At 37.7% G+C, this 19,485-nt stretch overlaps 2 non-coding genes across 2 annotated transcripts; one reads left to right on the forward strand and one right to left on the reverse strand.

Annotated features, from left to right (window-relative positions):
- The first annotated feature begins 12,473 nt into the window (after positions 1-12,473).
- Positions 12,474-12,579, forward strand: LOC145625699 (small nucleolar RNA R71). The gene has a single exon (XR_014110607.1). It is a non-coding gene; the product is annotated as a small nucleolar RNA R71 (small nucleolar RNA).
- A 5,657-nt stretch (positions 12,580-18,236) lies between these two features.
- On the reverse strand, positions 18,237-18,343 carry LOC145625675 (small nucleolar RNA R71). The gene has a single exon (XR_014110584.1). It is a non-coding gene; the product is annotated as a small nucleolar RNA R71 (small nucleolar RNA).
- Between the last annotated feature and the right edge of the window lie 1,142 nt (positions 18,344-19,485).

The following is a 19,485-nucleotide window of genomic DNA, read 5'->3' on the forward strand; positions in this document are numbered from 1 at the left end:
AATCGATACAAAAAACGACATCCAATCGTGGTGATTATCGTAGCGATTACAATCACTATAAATGTTTAACTCATTTTCTTCAAAAAAAAAAAAAATAAACAAGCGTATGATCTTTACAAGATTCGAACATGCAACCTCAAACTCTTATATTAAATGTTTCACTAATAAGCTATGACATATTTTATGTATTCTTTGTGAAACAATATTTATATGTCTAGTTTTGAAAAGGCTTTTCGTATCAGTTTTTAAGATTTAGTGGCGATTGTAAATAATACGATTTCTCAAAATTATATAAATGTGTAAAAATAGTGTGGATATGTATTATTATGTTTTCCGTATAGATTTTATATGGGAAAAACATGGCGATTGTAAACTGATACGACTTCCTTAATTATTACACAAACATACTTACATATTGTAGCGAATGTACAATCGCTACGAAATAATCGCTATGAAAAGACATTTTTCTTGTAGTGCTAATCTACCCTCGGTCAAAACAAAATTTGTATTTTCTCAACACACCCCTATACCAAGCATAGAGTAAGTCGATGGTCGATCCAATAGGAATGGGAGGTGAATTCTAATGTCAAAGCTAAGCTATTTCGAAGCAATGAAGTGAGGTGTGTCTATTCTACCAATCAAACAATCGAAATGAAATCAAATTTATCAAGAACTAGGGTATGGATCCACATAAACTCATAATTAATTCAACTAATTGGGATTGGAGATGGCTAAGTCGAGTGTTGCGAAGGAAAATCAATTAAGCTATCAAGAGAGTATAGTAGGCTAATCTCCTAGAGGTCAAACTAGCGCCAACTACGAGAGACTCTAGCTAGGAAACTTGCAAACCTACTCAATCGACAAATGTAAGCCACAAATCAATTTTCCATATCAATGTGAATTACAATGCAATCTAGTGTGAGTAACTAGGCTTATCACTCGTAAATTAAACACACACATGCACATAATCAATCAACCAATTTAATCACAACATCAACTCCATAAATTTCCCCCAATTAGCATAAACCCATTACTCATATATGCTTCACCATTTCTCTAGCAAGAAAACTACTCACTATTAATGGAAATCAGTATCAAAACTAAACTAAACAACAAATTCATAATCATCAAATTAATCAAGAAAAAACCAATTCAAAAATCAATCAACTTGAATAATTAACAAAGAAATTGAGATCAAAACTAAGATTGCATTAAAGTAAAGAAATCCTTACAAACTTGCTTTACTTTAATGGAGAAAACACTTGGAATCATCAATATTCAATCATCAATCAAGAACTCTCTCTCTACAAACTAGAGTTTCTCTCACTAAAAATCTAACCTAATTCTATTCTAATTTCAGAAAAATTTGAGCTGTCTCTAAAAATGGAAAGAAAATCTATATATAGTAAAACTAACTAAGAGAAATTAGTTAGATCGTCCCCAAATAAACCCGTACAGGCGTGGCCAACTATAAGTAAGAGCGCGGCCACGCAAATCTAGGTATGAAACACAGACCCATACAGGCACGCCCATGCGGTCGAGCCACAGGCGCGCGCGCCCACGCCTGGGAACAGGGAAGCCCTCTTCAGTATCATGCCGATGCTCCTCGTGCGCTCCACTTAATGCTCTTGATAAACACGGGATTTAGCAGTTTCTAAACTCCATATTTGTGGGTCAAACACGAGAAATCATGCCCTCACAGCTTGAATGCACACTTTAAGGACTTAGGAACTTGCACTTCTCCATGCTTGAGCTTCAAATGGAGAACATTAGACATCCTAATCAATGCCAAACTTGGGAAGAGGCCTCGGGAAACTTGGATAACGACCTTAACCTGAAAAATAAAGGAAAACAAAAAAATAAAAGAGAAAATATCGAAATAAACAAAGAAATGCATAAAGAAAGAAATCCAACTAAGAAAATTCAAACTAAAAGAAATAAAGAGTAAAATTAAGGAAAAGCTAAGTAAAAGAGCTATATAATAACATGAAATTCACTCTAAAAAGAACAAAATGAGTGCCATAAATGACACTCATCAAATTCCCCCAAGCTAAAATTTTTCTCGTCCTCAAGCAAAACAAAGCAAGAAAGAATAAGGATGAAAGACTTATTAAAAAAGAAAAAGAAAGACATAAGACGAGAATATACACTAAGACTCACTAACGTTGGAATCACGGTTGTTTTTAGCTACAACAAGCCCTTTAAACCTCAAAGTTTCCTATGAGGACGAGTGAGGTCTTGTAAAGGTTTCCTAAGAGCTTAACATATAACTCTCCACCAACATACATGAGGCAAATTAACCACAAAAAGGAAAGTAAAAGAAAGAAAAACAAAATTGAAACCTTTACGAATTGGACATTACAAAATGACCACATTTCAAATGAATAAACATCTTTCAAAAGTAAATAGGGGCATGCACGTTTCAAAATATCCGTGGTTGATTGAAACATAGAGTATGTTAGGATTAGAGAACTAGTTATCACAATTCACCTTCATCCCGTTCGATCTTACCGCTTTCTCCCTATAATCTCAAATCTCCCTCTAATGAGCATCTCAATAGCTTCTCGAAGGAGCCGGAAAAGAATACATTTTTGGGCTAGACGACGTCTTGACTAAGAATCCCCTCTCCTTAGGCTTTAACTCATAATGCCCTCCCTCGATATGTGACTCAACCTCTTGGTCAAAAGGACTTTCCCAAAGGTTGTAATGCAAGGACAAAAGGTTGAGGGTAGGCTTAAAATTTAGAATTTGGCGGTATTCCTAAGTGATGAAGCAAATATTGGCCCAAACTCGATACCAAAACCGAGAAGTCACCAAACAAAAACAAACTAACACCCCCAAGCTTATTTAAAGCTATATCCAATAGCATATATACAAAAAGCGTAAAACGCTTCTCCCCCAAGATAAAAGGAAGCATTGTCCTCAATGCTTGAAGAGGAAAAGAGTAACATCAAAATATTTTTGGATTTTTCTCATTTTCAACTTTCTTTTTTTTTTTTTTTTTTTTTTCATTTCTTTCAAAGTAATTGTCCATGCCTTTTTAACTTCGGACGACTTTTACAATTAATCATTTATTAAGTCATTGCCTTTTTTACTTCGGATGGCTTTTACAATTAATCATTTGCCATTTTCACACAAATATACACTAAACACAATCTTTCATACAAAAGGAACCAATATCCATACTTATATACCACAAACTCCAAAAACATGGCCATTTTCTTCACAAAAACCAAAAATGGAACAAAAAGAAACAAATGGCTCAAAGTTCTAAAGATGTGGCTTGAAAAGAAGAGAAAGGGCTCAAATGGTTAGCAAGAAGGCAAATGAAAACCAAATGAACTAAAAGAAGAAAATTTTCTAAGAAAAGAAAAATTACCACCCCGAAAGATGCCTTTGTAATCCCTAGATGATTCGGTCTTGTGTTTGAGAATTATGAGTCAAGATTCAAGATTAGGTCCACAATAGTCAAGGATCCATGTCGTTCATGCAAAATATGTAGAAGGCTTGAAAAATTATTGAACCTCACATGGATTTAGCAAAAACTCAGTATAGGTGTCTAATCGACCATATATAGGAAGTAACTACCAACATGCCACAAACAAGTAGAATCCAGTTTAATGATCCTCCTAGTTCCAAAACATGCTACCTTAGCATACACCTATCCTAGAGTCAACCAAACATATTCTCAAACCGTGCATACTCATACCATTTAGGAAGATGTAAATTCAAAAGCAAAAATCGGTTGTATATAGTCCAATTCAAAAGGAAAACAAAAAGTGACAAATAAAGCCTCAAAACATACCAAAAACAAAAAACAGGAAGAAAGAAAAAATAAAAGATAAGAAAGGAGAAAAAGAAAAACATAGATAAAAGAAAAGTAGGAAAATAAAGTGTGGAACGAATATGCAAGTCGAACATGTTATTCCCAATCAACAAACAAGTGATCAAATGACAACATCGCCAATGATCCTGAACACTCTAGATGTTAATAGCATCCATCCTCAAACCATTCAACTATTCCTAAAACTAATCCTAAACTATGCAATCAAGAAAGATAAAGGGAGAAAAGAAAAAGAAAGATCTCATCGAGTATTCCAAGCAATGCGAAAGAGTAAGAAAGAAAGCAAACGCAAACCGTCAGGATACTCCAAGAGCAAATGCAAGGATAACATACCAAGAGAGAAAAAATTAAGCTATATACAGAAACAAAATTGTTAGTAACTTCCATACAAAATCAAACAACATCATAGGTGAAAGAAATAATCAGAGAAGCAGAGACCAAGAATCATAGAGCAGAGAGAAAAATCTACCAATTAGTGAGCAATCAAACGTCAAGAAGACATAAATTAAGAACTAGATCATCAATATATCATCAGCAGTAGAAACCATCAGAAAGATAACAATACCAAGAAGCATCAGCAGAATACTATCGTAGGGAACAGACAACAGCATAAATCATCAGCAGAGAAAAACACTAGGTGTGAGATAAAGCAAAAGTGAACCATTAAAGCAAGGGGGAGACAAAAGAAGCGCAGCAGACATAAGAATATTCCCCCTAGCTAAAAATGAGCTCTCCCCCCCCCCCAAGCTAAAACCAAGCAACAAGTTGGCAAAGAAACAAAAGAAAAACACACAAGCATAAAAGGGAGGGTATCTAATACGGTATTACTCGGCACTATGGTAAGGGGTAGAATGAGTACTCCCCTCACCAACAATAGAAGAAACATGGCTAGAAACATCATCCATGAGCATAGGGCCCTTACCCTTTAACCTCCTTGCCCTCTCGGCTATATCCCTAGCAAAAAGGTAGGACCAATCATCAAGGACCGGCTCACCCGATAACCCCCAATGGCCAAAAGTCTCAGGTGAGGGAAAAAGGTTAGGGTTTTTCGGATCGTAAGTAAATTCACACCCTCCCGACCTCTTATAATCGTAAGAGGTCGAGGAGATCCCCCTAATGGCATGAGGAGTTACATTAGGCCCCTCCTAATAAGGATAACACAACCTAGGGCCGACGGTCCCATCATACGGCTCCCACTGAGGTATGGTTCCCTTTTGGACGAGTAGTTACGGGTAGTTAACATATGGTTGAATATCCCCCCTTATGACATGAAAATAATATACTTGCCTAGCATGGAATTCATAGCCTAATACAAAATCGTACCCCAAAGGTGAACAATTTAGAACATTCGCTATGGAATCAATTTTCGCATGCAAAACAGACAAGTCAATAGTACAAATAGTAGAAGAAGAGGGAGGAGTCAAGGATGTACCTCCCCGAGAAGATTTACCTCCCTGGGATAAAGAGGGATCAAGAGGAAGATAAGGATTATGCCGGAGGTTAGGCAACGGAGCTCTCTTGAGGGCTTGATCAATCGGCACCTTGTTAGGTTTCCATGGAAGAGGGGTGCCCACACATATAATCATAGCCTCAGAGTGAGGGATGGGGCACCAATCCGTAGTCCTTGTAACCTTCCAAATGAACAAGTTTTCTTTAGTGGTGCGCTCCAGAAAACGTTGATTTTTCATGGCATAGATGCTTAAGAAGTGGTAAGGAGCTTTCTCCCTTTTATCATGGATTGGGATAAGTGACTTGAGCATTGCTTCTTACTTCTTATTGAGAGAAAGAATCAAAATGGTAATCATACCCCCTAATTGGATACTTCCTGAGAGAAAGAAACCATCTCTTATATCAATGAAACGGTCAAGCAAATGCGAAGCGAAGTCAATGATCGTTGCCCCCTGTTCAAATGGCTTATCCGCTAGCCATAACCAACTCAACTCCTCTCGACAATAGCACCAAGGGACTCCTTGAAGAAGAAATCATTTGTAAGAAGTCGGCTAATATACCTCAAGGCGGCATGAATAATTGACGCCGCTTTTGAATATTAAGGACTATATGAGTCCTCGGTAGAAATATGCCTCCACCACTTTAACTCACAATAATTGTTATCATGTTGCAAATCCTCTAATGCCGGATACACAAGTGGGACATCCTCACTTAGAGTTGGAAACTTGAAAAACTCATTAAAATAGGAAAGAGGCACTGAATGATCATTGTTGAAAACTTGAGAAGAAATTCTTCGAGAAGTTTCACCTTCCAAATCCTCCTCAAAGACCTCAAGTGAAGAGGGGAATTCGAAAGTAATTTGGGAGTAGGTGGGAGCATGAAGGCTTAAGAATTCCTCTAACCCAAAGTTTCAAGCCAAAAATCTCACATCATCATCGATACCCAACGAAGTAGTTGCCGACAAATCATAAATCCAGTAGAAAAAAGAGTCCGAGTTGAAAGCTTGGCAAATCTTTCCCAATGCTCTTCCTTTGTGAACTCAATTCCATAAGTCTTTGTGATGTGGGAAGGAGGAGGAACCACCTCCCTATAGGTAGAGCATCTAGCCCTGTTAGCTCGACGGAGAGGAACCATTTTACACATATAATTGAAAAATGCTCTAGTGAGTAAGGACCATGAGCCACAATTATGCATCATGAGAAACAACACTCTAAACCATCACAAAAAAACAAACTGTACACATTAACATTTTCATATAAATATAATAATCAAACTATAAATTCAGCAAAGGTGGTGCCAAAATTATAGTATGGTCAAGTAAAATCATCGAACACAAGTTCATACAATCACCAAAATTTCATCATTACACAACAAATGAAGGAGATAGTAAGCAATATGGATACAATAACGAGGCTATATCAAAATCAATTTAAACACTCATGAACAACCAAGGTAGAAAATTTATCATAAGTATCAATAGAAATGAAGAAATCATACCTTAGATTGATGAGTGTTTACAAAGAAATGGAACACAAAGCACTAACAAACACAATTATGCCAAATTGCAAGCAACAAACCTCAAACCAAAGGGTACCCAAAAATCCCAACTTTAGGAAAGAGAAAATCACAATGAAAGTGTTTGAGCGGGGATTAAGAGTAATAAGCAACTCGATGAAGTAAAAAATAATGAAATTTCAGTAGTAAAATAATGAAGGAAAATGGTGATGATGCTTGAACAAAAACCAAGTAAATATGAAATGAAAACAAGAGAGAGAAAATGAGAGAAGGTCGGTGCGTTTAAGGAGCAACAGAAGGGGTGCGCGACCGCACCATAGGGTATGCGATCTTCTGAATCCCTTCTCGTGAGCACATCGGTGAGTACAAGGGAAATGATCATGATGAAGGTTGAGGCAAGTAGTTTCTAAACCCCAAGAATGCGGGTTCAACATTAGATTTTCATGAACCCACCAAACTTCAATTTTTTTAATCATACTTCCAATTCATCAACTTGAGCACTCTCTCTTCAAAATAGGCACCAAAATTGTTGGAAATCCAATCAAAACCACCTAAAAACACAATCAAGAAAAGAAATCAAATAAGAGTAGAAACAACAAAAAAAAAACAAAAATCAAGGAAAATAGCGAAAATGGTTAGAAACTCAGGTTGCCTCCGAAGTGCTTGTTTAATGTCATTAGCTTGACGTTCTCCACCCTTCAAGGTGGATTATAGAGAGTCATAATATAAATAACCCCCACAAAAACTCCATCATGGTAGCACTAGAGCCTATGACCATTGACTTTGAAAGTTCTTGATAAATCTTGACCAACAAAAGGACAACTCCAACGAGATATTAGCTTCCCAGGAAATAATCTCATCCTAGAATTGTAAAGGAGGACCTTGTCACCAACATTGAACTCCTTCTTCTCAATAAGTTTATCATACACTTCCTTAGTGCGAGTCTTGTACATGCTTGCACAATCATATGCATCCAATCGAAGCACTTCCAACTCATGGAGATCAAGCCAATGTTTCTCACCTACACTTGCCAAATCGAAATTGATTTTTTTGATTGCCCAATGAGTACGATGCTAAAGTTTGACCGGAAGATTACAAGACTTCTCATAAACCAAGCGGTAAGGAGTAGTGCCAATAGGAGTTTTAAAAGCCGTTCTATATGCCCACAAGGCATCATCTAGCTTATCTGACCAATCCTTCCTATTTCTTGCGACCGTCTTCTTAAGAATCAATTTGATTTGACGGTTAGACACTTTGACTTTCCCACTAGTTTGAGGGTGATAAGGGAGCCCGAAACGTTGATTAACTCCATGCTTCTTTAACATCTTGCGGAAGGCACTATGCACAAAATGAGGTCCATTATCACTAATAACCGCCTTTGGGATGCCAAACCGTGGGAAAATTATCTTCTTGAACATCTTCATTGCTACTTTATGGTCATTTGTAGGTGAAGCAATAGCTCCCACCCATTTTGACACATAATCCACGGCAACAAGGATATATTGATTCCCATATAAAGTAGGAAAAGGACCCATGAAGTCTATTCCCCATACATAAAATATTTCAAACTATAGAATGGGTTGTTTGGGCATTTCGTTTCTCTTTGAAATGTTTCCGGTCCTTTGGCATCGGTCACAACTCTTGACAAACTCCCAAACATTCTTGAAGAGATTTGGCCTCCATAATCCGCATTGGAGAACCTTCGAAGCCGTTTTTGAGACACACATGTTACCCCCACTCGGATCCGAGTGGCACATCTTCAATACACTAGGTAACTCCTCATTTGGAACACATCTCCTAAACAACCCAGCAACACCCCTTTTATACAAAATCGGTTCAACCCAAAAATAATGCCTAGCCTCCCTTTTAAGCTTCTTTCTTCGATTCTTAGAAAATGAAGGAGGAAACTCCCCACAAGCAAGATAATTCACCAAATCGGCAAACCATGGGAGTTCCTTCACATCTATAGCATACAAAGAATCATATAACATTATATATTCAATGGGACACCCATCATCTTTCACATGAAAATCCTCAAGTCTAGATAGATTATCCGCTACTACATTCGTCGCTCCTTTCTTATCTCTAATCTCAAGGTCAAAACTTTGAAGCTCTAACACCCAACGAATTAGTCTTGGCTTTGATTCCTTCTTCCCAAAAAGATATTTTAGGGCCGCATGATCGGTGAACACAATTATTTTGTACCCTAAAAAATAGCAACGAAATATTTACAAGGAATGAAAAATAGCCAAGAACTCTTTCTCCATTGTAGTGTAATTCTGTTGAGCTCCATTTAGAGTCTTGAACATATAATAAATCACATGAAGTTTCTTATCAAATCTTTGACCTAAAACTCCTCCAATAGTTGTATCACTTGCATCACACATCAACTGAAATGGCAAATCCCATCTTAGAGCTTGAACAATTGGAGTGGAGATTAGAGCTTTCTTCAACTTATTGAATGCCTCCAAACACTTGTCATCAAATACAAACTTGGCATCATTTTGAAGAAGACCATTGAGGGGCTTTGCAATGAGTGAAAAATCATTTATGAATTTTCTATAGAACCCGGCATGGCCCAAAAATGATCTCACACCTTTCACGTTAACCGGTGGTGGCAACTTTTCGATAACCTCAATCTTCGCCTTGTCAACCTCTATGCCCGTGTGGGAAATTTTGTGCCCAAGGAATGTTCCTTATTCAACTATGAAATGGCATTTTTCCCAATTTAACACCAAGTTCACTTTCTCACATCTTACCAAACACTTTTCAAGATTTTCGAGGCATGCTTCAAAGGAAACTCCACTTACGGAAAAATCATTTATAAACACCTCCATCTCCTCCTCCAACTTATCTCCAAAGATACTCATCATACATCGTTGGAAAGTGGCGGGAGCATTGCAATGGCCGAATTACATTCTCATATAGGAAAAGGTACCATAGGGACAAGTAAAAGTAGTTTTCTCTTGGTCATTGGGATGAATAGGAATTTGGAAAAATCCCCAGTAACCATGAAGGAAACAATAGTACTTGTGCCTCGTTAGTCTTTCACGCATTTGATCAATGAAAGGAAGGTTGTGGGATGTGTTTAGACGTCTATAGTCTACAGGTGATCGTCCTTGTTGGAATAAGATCACCTTTTTCATTCTTGACGAAGGTCATGCCTCCCTTCTTTGGAACGACATGAACGGGTGAGACCCATCTAGAGCTTGAGATGGGGAATATGATTTCCGCATCTAAAAGCTTAGTAATCTCTTTCTTCACTACCTCCCCCATTTAGGGATGTAATTTCCGTTGTCGTTCAATAGAAGGAAGGGCACCCTCCTCAAGGGTTATGTGGTGCGTACATAAAGCGGGGCTTATACCTTTGAGGTCATCAATAGTATAACCCAAAGCACGGTGCTTTCTCAAAACACCGCATAACGCTTGAGCTTGGCTTTCACTCAAAGATTCGCTAACAATCATGGGGTAAGTAGAATTTGGGCCTAAGAATTCATACCTAAGGTGTGATGGTAAAGGTTTGAGCTCTACCATAGGAACACCTTTACCTTCCTTGGTCAAAGCCGCTTGCAAAGCCTCTGGGCTTGAAATTTTCATGGAAATTTTCTCATCACTTCCTTCAACACTCCCATCTAACAAATTTTCATACAAAGCCATATCCTTGCTAGGAGTACCTATGTTTTCCTTGTTCAACAAAACACACTCAAGAGGATCATTAGTTGTGAGCAAGTGCTCATGCGTTGAATGTACAAGATTATCTAAAATTTCTACTCTCATGCAAATCTCAAGAGATGGAGAAGGATATTTCATGGTTTCATTCAAATAAAATTCAACTCCCTCATCTCCAATTTAAGTGAGATCTTAGCACTTTTGACATCAATTAAAGCACCCGAAGTAGCAAGAAATGGTCTACCAAGAATAATAGGAATTGTAGAATCCTCATCTATGTCAAGGACTACAAAATTTACCAGAATGATGAACTTTCCTACCCTTAAGGGAACATCCTCTACCTTGCCCCTTGGGATCCTAATTGATCTATCGCCTAATTGCAAGGTAATGTTGGTAGGTAAAAGTTTTCCCTTCTGTAGTCTTAGATATACTGAGTATGTCATTATGCTAAAACTAGCTCCTAAGTCACACAAGGCATTATCAATTTGAATTTTATAAATAGCACAAGGGATAAAAAAAATTTTAGGATCATTCAACTTGGGTGGGATTTTGTTCATTAATATTGCACTATAATTCTTAGTCAAGTTAATCGTTTCCGCCACATCACATGTTCTTTTTCTACTCAAAATCTCCTTAAGGAACTTTGCATAAATTGGCATTTGTTCTATCACATCGGTAAAAGGAATAGTAAGATGAAATTGTCTAAGCATCTCTATAAATTTCCCAAATTGTTCGTCGAACTTGTGCCTATTAAACTTTTGGTGGTAAGGGAGCTTAGGCTTGTAAACTTCTCCTTCTCTCTCTTTCACCTTCTCAACTTGTTCCTTATTGACTTCCTCAACTAGAGTATTCATTCTGATCTCCCACATTCTCAATTTGACCATTGCTAGGACTATCTTTAGCATCACTCTTCTTAGAGATTTCACTCTTAAGGACCCTACCACTTCTAGTCACAATCGCATTCATAGGGCTCTTAGGATCTAAGCTTGGTGAAGTCAAATAAGAAAGATTTGTAAATTCCTTAAACTCACTAGCCAATTGAGAAATTATGGTCTCCAACCGCTTATGGTAAGTTAACATGTCATTGAATTTCTTATTGCTTAGGTTCATGTAGATGTCCAACAATTTGGCTTGCTTCTCTATGACACCTTCCAAGAAACTCCTAGAGGAAAATGATTGATCATACAAATTATCACTATGCTCTTGGGTATTCGGAAAAAAAACCAAGTGGGGCAACTCTTTGAACATTCGATTGGAAATTTCCCTTACTTTGATTGTTCCAATTACCTCTACATTGATTTTGGCCACTATCGTGATTATGGTTACCATAACCTTGGTTATAGTCCCCATATCCTTGGCCATGACTTTGACCATTATAACTAACCATAACCTTGGTTATAGTCCCCATATCCTTGCCCATGACTTTGACCATTATAACTATGGTTGTTATAGCTACCACAATTCCCTTGGATTACATGGTTTCTATAACCGCCATTTTGGTTATAATTATCATAGTTCATTTGGTTGTGATAATTCCTACTTCCAACATATTCATTACAAGGAACATTAGGGCAAAAAGAAGCATCATGGTCATTCATTCCACACAAATCACAAAACCAACATTCTCTAATCATGCAACAAGAAGAAGGAAGAGAGTTAGAGGAAGAAGAAGTACCTCTCCCCTTAATTTGGGAGGGAAGAATTGGTGCTTGTGAGGTCGCGCTCTCGAGATTATACTTGATAGAAACTACCTCCTTTACTAAATCCAAAATTGTTGATAGCATTGAGTTGTTCCATTGAGCATCCCATTGTACTACTTTGTTTATCGACTCCTTCTCACCATCTTTCCATTCCATGTTGTTTCTAACTACATCCTCAATGATACCTACAACCTCTTCCTCGGTCTTATTCATGATTGGGCCTCTGGCTCCGGCATCTTTCCCTCCCTTATGGAATCAAACCGCCATAAAAAATTCGAATGATTAGGTAAGTGGGGATCCCATGGTGAGGACACTCACGTTGATACTCTTTGTATCTCTCCCATGCTTCATAAAAGATTTCACTAGATTTTTGCTTGAAACCTTGAATCAAAGCTCTTGCCTCCGCCATTTTCTTTTGAGGGAAGAAACGGGAAAATAATTCCTTGGTGACTCCATTCCAAGTTCTCAAAGAATTAGGCTTCACTCCCTTGTCTAGCCATTCTTGAGCTCTTTCATTTAGAGAGAAAGGAAATAGCTTAAGCCTTATGAATTCTTGAGCAATTCCGTTAACCTTAATTGTGTTGTAATATTTCTCAAATTCCATAAGATGATTTAGGGGGCTCTCATTCACTCCTCCACTATGTTACCGCCTTTCAATCAAAGTTATCATTACCGGTTTGATTTCAAAGTCACTATCCGGGATTAATAATGGATCAATCCTGCTCTCATACTTGTATACACCTGGAGCACACACGCCATTCCCCGGCAACGACGCCAATTTTTATCTAGGGCGGAGACTAGTTCGTTGAAAACTAATCTACCCTAGGTCAAAACAAAATTTGTAATCTCTTAACACACCCCAATACCAAGCACTGAGTAAGTCGAGGGTCGAACCACTAGGAAGAGGAGATGAATGCTATTGTCAAAGCTAAACTATTTCGAAGCATTAAAGTGAGGTGTGTCTATTATACCAGTCAAACAATCGAAATAAAATCAAATTTATCAAGCACTAGGGTATGGATCCACATAAACTCGTAATTAATTCAACTAATTGGTATTGGAGATGACTAAGTCGAGTGTTGCGAAGGAAAATCAATTAAGCTATCAAGAGAGTATGGTAGGCTAATCTCCTAGAGGTTAAACTAGCGTCAACTACGAGAGACTCTAGCTAGGAAACTTGCAAACCTACTCAATCGACAAATGTAAGCCACAAATCAATTTTCCTTATCAATGTGAACTTACAATGCAATCTAGTGTGAGTAACTAGGTTAATCACTCCTAAATTAAACACACACATGCACATAATCAATCAACCAATTTAATCACAACATCAACTCCATCAATTTCCCCCAATTAGCATAAATCCATTACTCATATACGCTTCACCATTTCCCTAGCAAGAAAACTACTCACTATTCATGGAAATCAATATCAAAACTAAACTAAACAACAAATTTATCATCATCATATTAATCAAGAATAAACCAATTAAAAAATAAATCAACTTGAACAATTAATAAAGAAATTGAGATCAAAACTAAGGTTGCATTAAAGTAAAGAAATCCTTACAACCTTGCTTCAATTCAATGGAGAAAACACTTGGAATCATCAATCTTTAATCTTCAATCATCAATCAAGAACTTCTCTCTCTACAAACTAGAGTTTCTCTTTTTAAAAATCTAACTTATCTCTATTATAAATTATGAAAAATTAAACTCTCTCTAAAAGTAGAAAGAAAATCTATATATAGTAAAACTAACTAAGAGAAATTAGTTAGATCGTCCCCAAATAAACCCATACAGGCGCGACCAAGTATAAGGGAGATCGCGGCCGCGTAAATTTGGGAACGGAACCGAGACCCATACAGGTGCGCCCGCACCACCAGGCCACGCGGCCGAGCTACAGCCCCGCGCGCCCGCGCCTGGGAACAGGGCATCCCTCTTCCCTATCATGCCGATGCTCCTCGTGCGCTCCACTTAATGCTCTTGAAAAAAACCGGACCTTGCAGCTTCTAAACTCCCTATTTGTGGGTTCAACACGAGAAATCATGCCCCCACAACTTGAATGCACTGCTTAAGGACAATAGGAACTTGTACTTCTCCATACTTGAGCTTCAAATGGAGAACATTAGACATCCTAATCAATGCCAAACTTCGGAAGAGGCCTCGGGAAACTTGGATAACGACCTTAACCTGAAAAATAAAGGAAAACAAGCAAATAAAAGAGAAAATAATGAAATAAACTAAGAAATGCATAAAGAAAGAAATCCAACTAAGAAAATGCAAACGAAAAGAAAAAAAGAGTAAAATTAAGGAAAAGCTAAGTAAAAGAGCTATAGAATAACATGAAATTCACCTTAAAAAGAACTAAATGAGTGCCATAAATGACACTCATCACTACTAGTGTGTTTTAGCCTATGCTCAAGCTACATCAAAGAATGAGAGGTGCATTGAGTTGTAACTAAGATTTCAATCAACTAACTAAGTCAAGAAAATCAAGATGCTAAACACTAGGGATAAAGGTTCCACATGCAAGCTCAATGATCATGATAATCGATGAATAACACAATTGATTCAAATGTTGCAAAGGACAAACAATAGTTTCAATTAATAGAATTCAAAAGCTATCTCCTGTAAGTCAAGCTATGGTTCACTAAGAATGACTAGTAAGGAAAATCACAGTCAAATTCAACCAATTAAAGCAATTCTCAAATCAAGGGTTCATGTCATTTAAATTTTCTATGCAATCTAGATTAATCATCTAAGTTTATCACTCCTAATCAAAATAATCACATGCACAATAATGTCAACCAATTTAATTGCAACAATTCAATCAACCAAGAATCATCAACTAGAAAAATTCATCAATCAAGCATGCTTCCCCTTCTCCGTAGCTACTAATCTATTCACAAATCATAATGGAATTGAAAAACAAAGTAAATTGAATCACAAACATCATAATTTTAACCTTAATCAAAGAGAAAATCGAATTTACCAAATTTTCAAACCAAAGATCAACAATCAAATCAAATGTTCAACAATTGAAGGAAAGATCAAACAAAAGTAAATTCAAAGAAAGAAATTCTCACAAATTTTCATTGATTGTAGATGAAATCCAAGCTCTAAGAAGTAATTTGTAGTACAAAACAAGTAATCTAAAGTTTCTCTCTCTACTTTCTTTCTCTACTAAATCTGGAAATAAGTCTCAAGTACATGTGAAATCGTCATCCCCCGAACAAAGTAAAAGTCAAGCGCTATATATAAAAAAACAACCGTAAGGGTTCGAAGGGAGGCCATGCGCACGGCACACAGGCCCGTGTACGCACATGCATAAGGGGGGGCCTACGCGTGCGCACCCCTGTTGTGGTGTTGCAACGTGCGCGGCTCTTCTTGCTTGCTCGTACACCCTTGTGCAAAGTTTATCTCCTAGCGCTCTCGCGCATCCCTATCGTCGATGCTCTCGCGATGATGCCCGCGAGGAGGGCAGACCTAGATCTTAAAATATTTGCGTGTTCATGACCTAGAATTAATGAGTGCGCAACCGTGAGAGCACAACAAAAAAAACTTTGAAAATTCACCTACAAAAATTTAAGTAAATGTAAGGGAGAAAGCAAAATGAATAGAATTCCATCAAAAAAAAAAACAAAATGAATATAAACTAAACTAAAACAGCTAATTAAGAACAAAAAACATGAAAAACTCATAAAAGTAAACGAAAAACAAAAATGAGTTATAAAGAAGTAAAATAAAAGAAAAAAAAGAAAGATTATATGAAAATAAAGCAAGAAAATTTAGAAAAAGGAATTAAAAGCTACTCTATTTGATGAGTGACATTTATGTCACTCCTAGGATAGTGTTTATGCCTTGTTTTAGCTTGTCTTAGGGTGTTTTGTAGTCGTTTTGTTGGTGTTTTGTAGTTGTTTGTTCAAATAATGCGTGCATACAAGTCTCGATGTGTTTTTAATGAAATCGCGTAAATTCTTGAATGCTTGCCTTCATTGCGTGTTTGCACCGTTCCCTATACCTTATTGCTTCCCTTGGTGTTTGTGCTTAGGTATTTAAAGTCTTGGATTGCATAGAATAAGCCAAGTAAGCATGAGAGAAAAATCGAAGAAAACAAGGTGCAAGGGTGCGCACAATGTGCACGGGCGCGCGGCTGATGTGTGCGGGCGCGCAGCCCTATCAGAACCCGCACAAAAGAGGCAAAATTGCATAATCGAGGCACAAAGTTTTGCGAGACCTGCGCGCGACTTGTGCGCGGGCGCACAAACTAATGCGCGGGCGCACAGGTGCCTTGTGCGGGCGCGCAGCCAGCAGCACGGGCGCACACACCCAACCAGCAAGCCGCGCAACCCACGAATGCGCGGGCGCACAGCCCACTCTACGGGCGCACAACGAGCCCTGTTCAGCGTTTTTTTGCGACTTCCTTTATATTTGCGAGCCTTGTTTTTGTACGGGAGAACTTGATATTTTTAGATCTTCTTTCTAGTTTTAGAGAGAGCTTCTCTCTCTTAGGGTTAGATTAGATAATTTTTAGAGAGAGAAAAATAGATCATTGCTCAATTTTCTTCCAAGATTCAATTTTGCTCAAGTTTAAGTTTCAACCAAGCAAGAATTCAAGTTTTCATCTTTCATTAATCCTTTTTTTAGTAATCACTTCTCCTTTCCTTTAGTTTTATTTATTTGTTTTATTGTTGTTTATTCTTGTTAATCTTATTAGTTCATCTAGTTGTGATTGATTTCATTGATTTTAATCATGTTTTGTTTTGAGTTTCTTGAGTTTATTTCTAGTTTTGATTTTGTGTTTAATCTCCCTTCTCTAGGCTAAACTTTTGGCTAGGGGAAGGGGGTGGAAGATATGATTTGATATTGGATGAATGATGATGGTTGGATTGAACTTATGCCATACATTGATGAAAGACATGATTTTTATTAGCTTGGGATTATTGTGGCACTCTATTTGATGTTTTCTAGTTTAAATGCATGAAATTGATTTGAACTAGATTAGGATCACCTCTTTTTTAATGATTGCATGAGAATGAGTTATTAAAGTGGAATTTTTATGGATTGTGCTTCTTTATTCTCTTGATTTGATTGTAACTAATAGGATGCATGAGAACGATCCTTATTAGTGTAGACCTCTTTCATTGATTTGCCTAGACTATTGCATGAGAATGAATTGTTTAGGTAGAATCTTGTGTTCTTTGGCATATGTTTCATGATAATCACCATTATTCTCCTCTTTCTAATCATATTGGATACCCCCGTATCCCTAGCGTCATTTTCTATTGAATTTAATTATCATCTTCTTGTTTATTTGTAGTTTTAGTATTCTTACTCAACAAAACCAGCAAAAACAATCCCCCTTTCACTCTTGCATTAGTGATATTTGATGTTGAATTAGCGTGCTTCCCTAGTGGTTCGACCCTTTACTTGCCGCTAACTAGTTTAGTGTAGGTTTAGGTATTATAAATGATTAATTTTGTTAGGGTAGTAGCTTAACGACCTATTTAATCCTGATCAAATTTTGGCGTCGTTGCTAGGGAAGCGGCTTGTTTAGCGTCTATTTTTGCTATTGTTAGAGTCATTTTATTTGCTTTCCTTTCTTTTATTTTGCTTGTTTAATCCTACTTGTCATTGCTAATCATGTGCTTAGCTTTGTTCTATTCAAAAAGAGATATGGCAAGACAAGAGGATGACCTTCTTTTTAGGGAGTTTGGAAACCCGGAAATCTATGAGCTCACGAGTGGTATACTTCTCCCGACCACCGAGACTAATTTCACAATCCATCCACAATATGCTAGGATGGTGCAAATTGAGCAATTTTCCGGAGGCGTAAATGAAGACCCCATTGAGCATTTGGACCGATTCTTTGAGTTGTGTGCAATGATGCAAACAAATGAAGTGAGCCAAGATTATATTCGTATGCATCTCTTTCGGCAATCTCTCACCGGAAGAGCAAAGAAATGGCTCAAGCTTTTGAAGCCCAACTCTCTCACCACATGGAAGGAAGTTGCAAAGGCCTTTCTCAAGAGGTTCCTTTCCGATGAGCAAACCGCAAAGATGAGGAGGAAGATAGCTTCCTTTGAGCAAGAACCAGATGAAACTCTTGGGGAAGCATGGGAAAGGTTTAAGGATTTGATTAGAGCATGTCCTCATCATGAATTCAACTGTAATTTGCTCATGAGACTCTTCTATGATGGCTTAGAGCCAATGTCAAGGACCAATCTAGATGCGGGTGCCGGTGGCCAATTGATTAAGATCCCTCAAAGCCAAGTTGAAGCTACAATTGAAGAAGTGGCTACTAGCTATTCTTGGGGAGGCCAAAGAAGGTCCCAAGGGAAGCAAAGGGATCTTTATGAGTTGGAGAAAGTCGGCCAATTTAAGCACATAGTTGAGCTCTTGAATGAAGTTCTTTCTAAGTTGAACTCAAGTGTTGGTTTGTGTTCAAAACCTTCACAAATCATTGATTTCTCATGTGCTCGTTGTGGTGGAACGGATCATGATGCATCCCATTGTAGAGAGTTCAATCTCAAGCATGGTGAAGTTTTGACTTTGAGGGAAAAAGTGTTTGTAACCCAAGCTCAATCCCAACAACTTCAAAAACCTCCAAGGCAAGAAAACTCCTACCCCCAAGATGGACCTCTCTTCAATCCACCAACCCAAAACTTTTCCTACCTTTCCACCCAAGTAGAGAACTCTCAAGATCATAATCATGACCTATGTCCTCAATCGTATGAAAAAAATCCCCCACCCGACCACACACAAACCCAAATTCTTCAACAACCTCAAACTATCACTCCACAATTCCAAGAAATCAAATCTTACAATGAAGTTGTTGATTCACAACTAGCCAAAACTTCTTCTCTCCATTTAACCACAAAACTCCCCTTAAAATCATCTACTAACCCTTCACATACTTATCAACCCAAAACTTGCAAGGAGGACGAGGTTGTAGATGATGTGGTTGAGAAGAAGGTTCAAGATCAAAATCAGGAGCCATTTGATTTTAGTGAACCAAACAAGTTTGAAGGCCCGGTTCCCTTTCCTTGTAGGCTAGTTGAGAATGTCGTTTTGAAGAGCCCTATGGCGGTGAGCGTATGTAGAGTTGATGTGGTCGATGATGTGATGGCTACTGAGAGCTTACCTCCACGTGATGATAAGGTGACAATGAGGTATGATGACTTCCTTGAAGTTCCCGCTTGGTTTGAAGGCTCTCTTGAGGAAGGTGAGGTTACCCTTCCTAATATTGAGGATTCCAAGCTCAATCCCCCTTTTAGAAGGAAAAGAAAGAAGAGAGAAAAAAGAC

Source organism: Chenopodium album, chromosome 3, assembly GCF_948465745.1.
Source record: "Chenopodium album chromosome 3, dcCheAlbu1.1, whole genome shotgun sequence".
NCBI lineage: Eukaryota > Viridiplantae > Streptophyta > Magnoliopsida > Caryophyllales > Amaranthaceae > Chenopodium > Chenopodium album.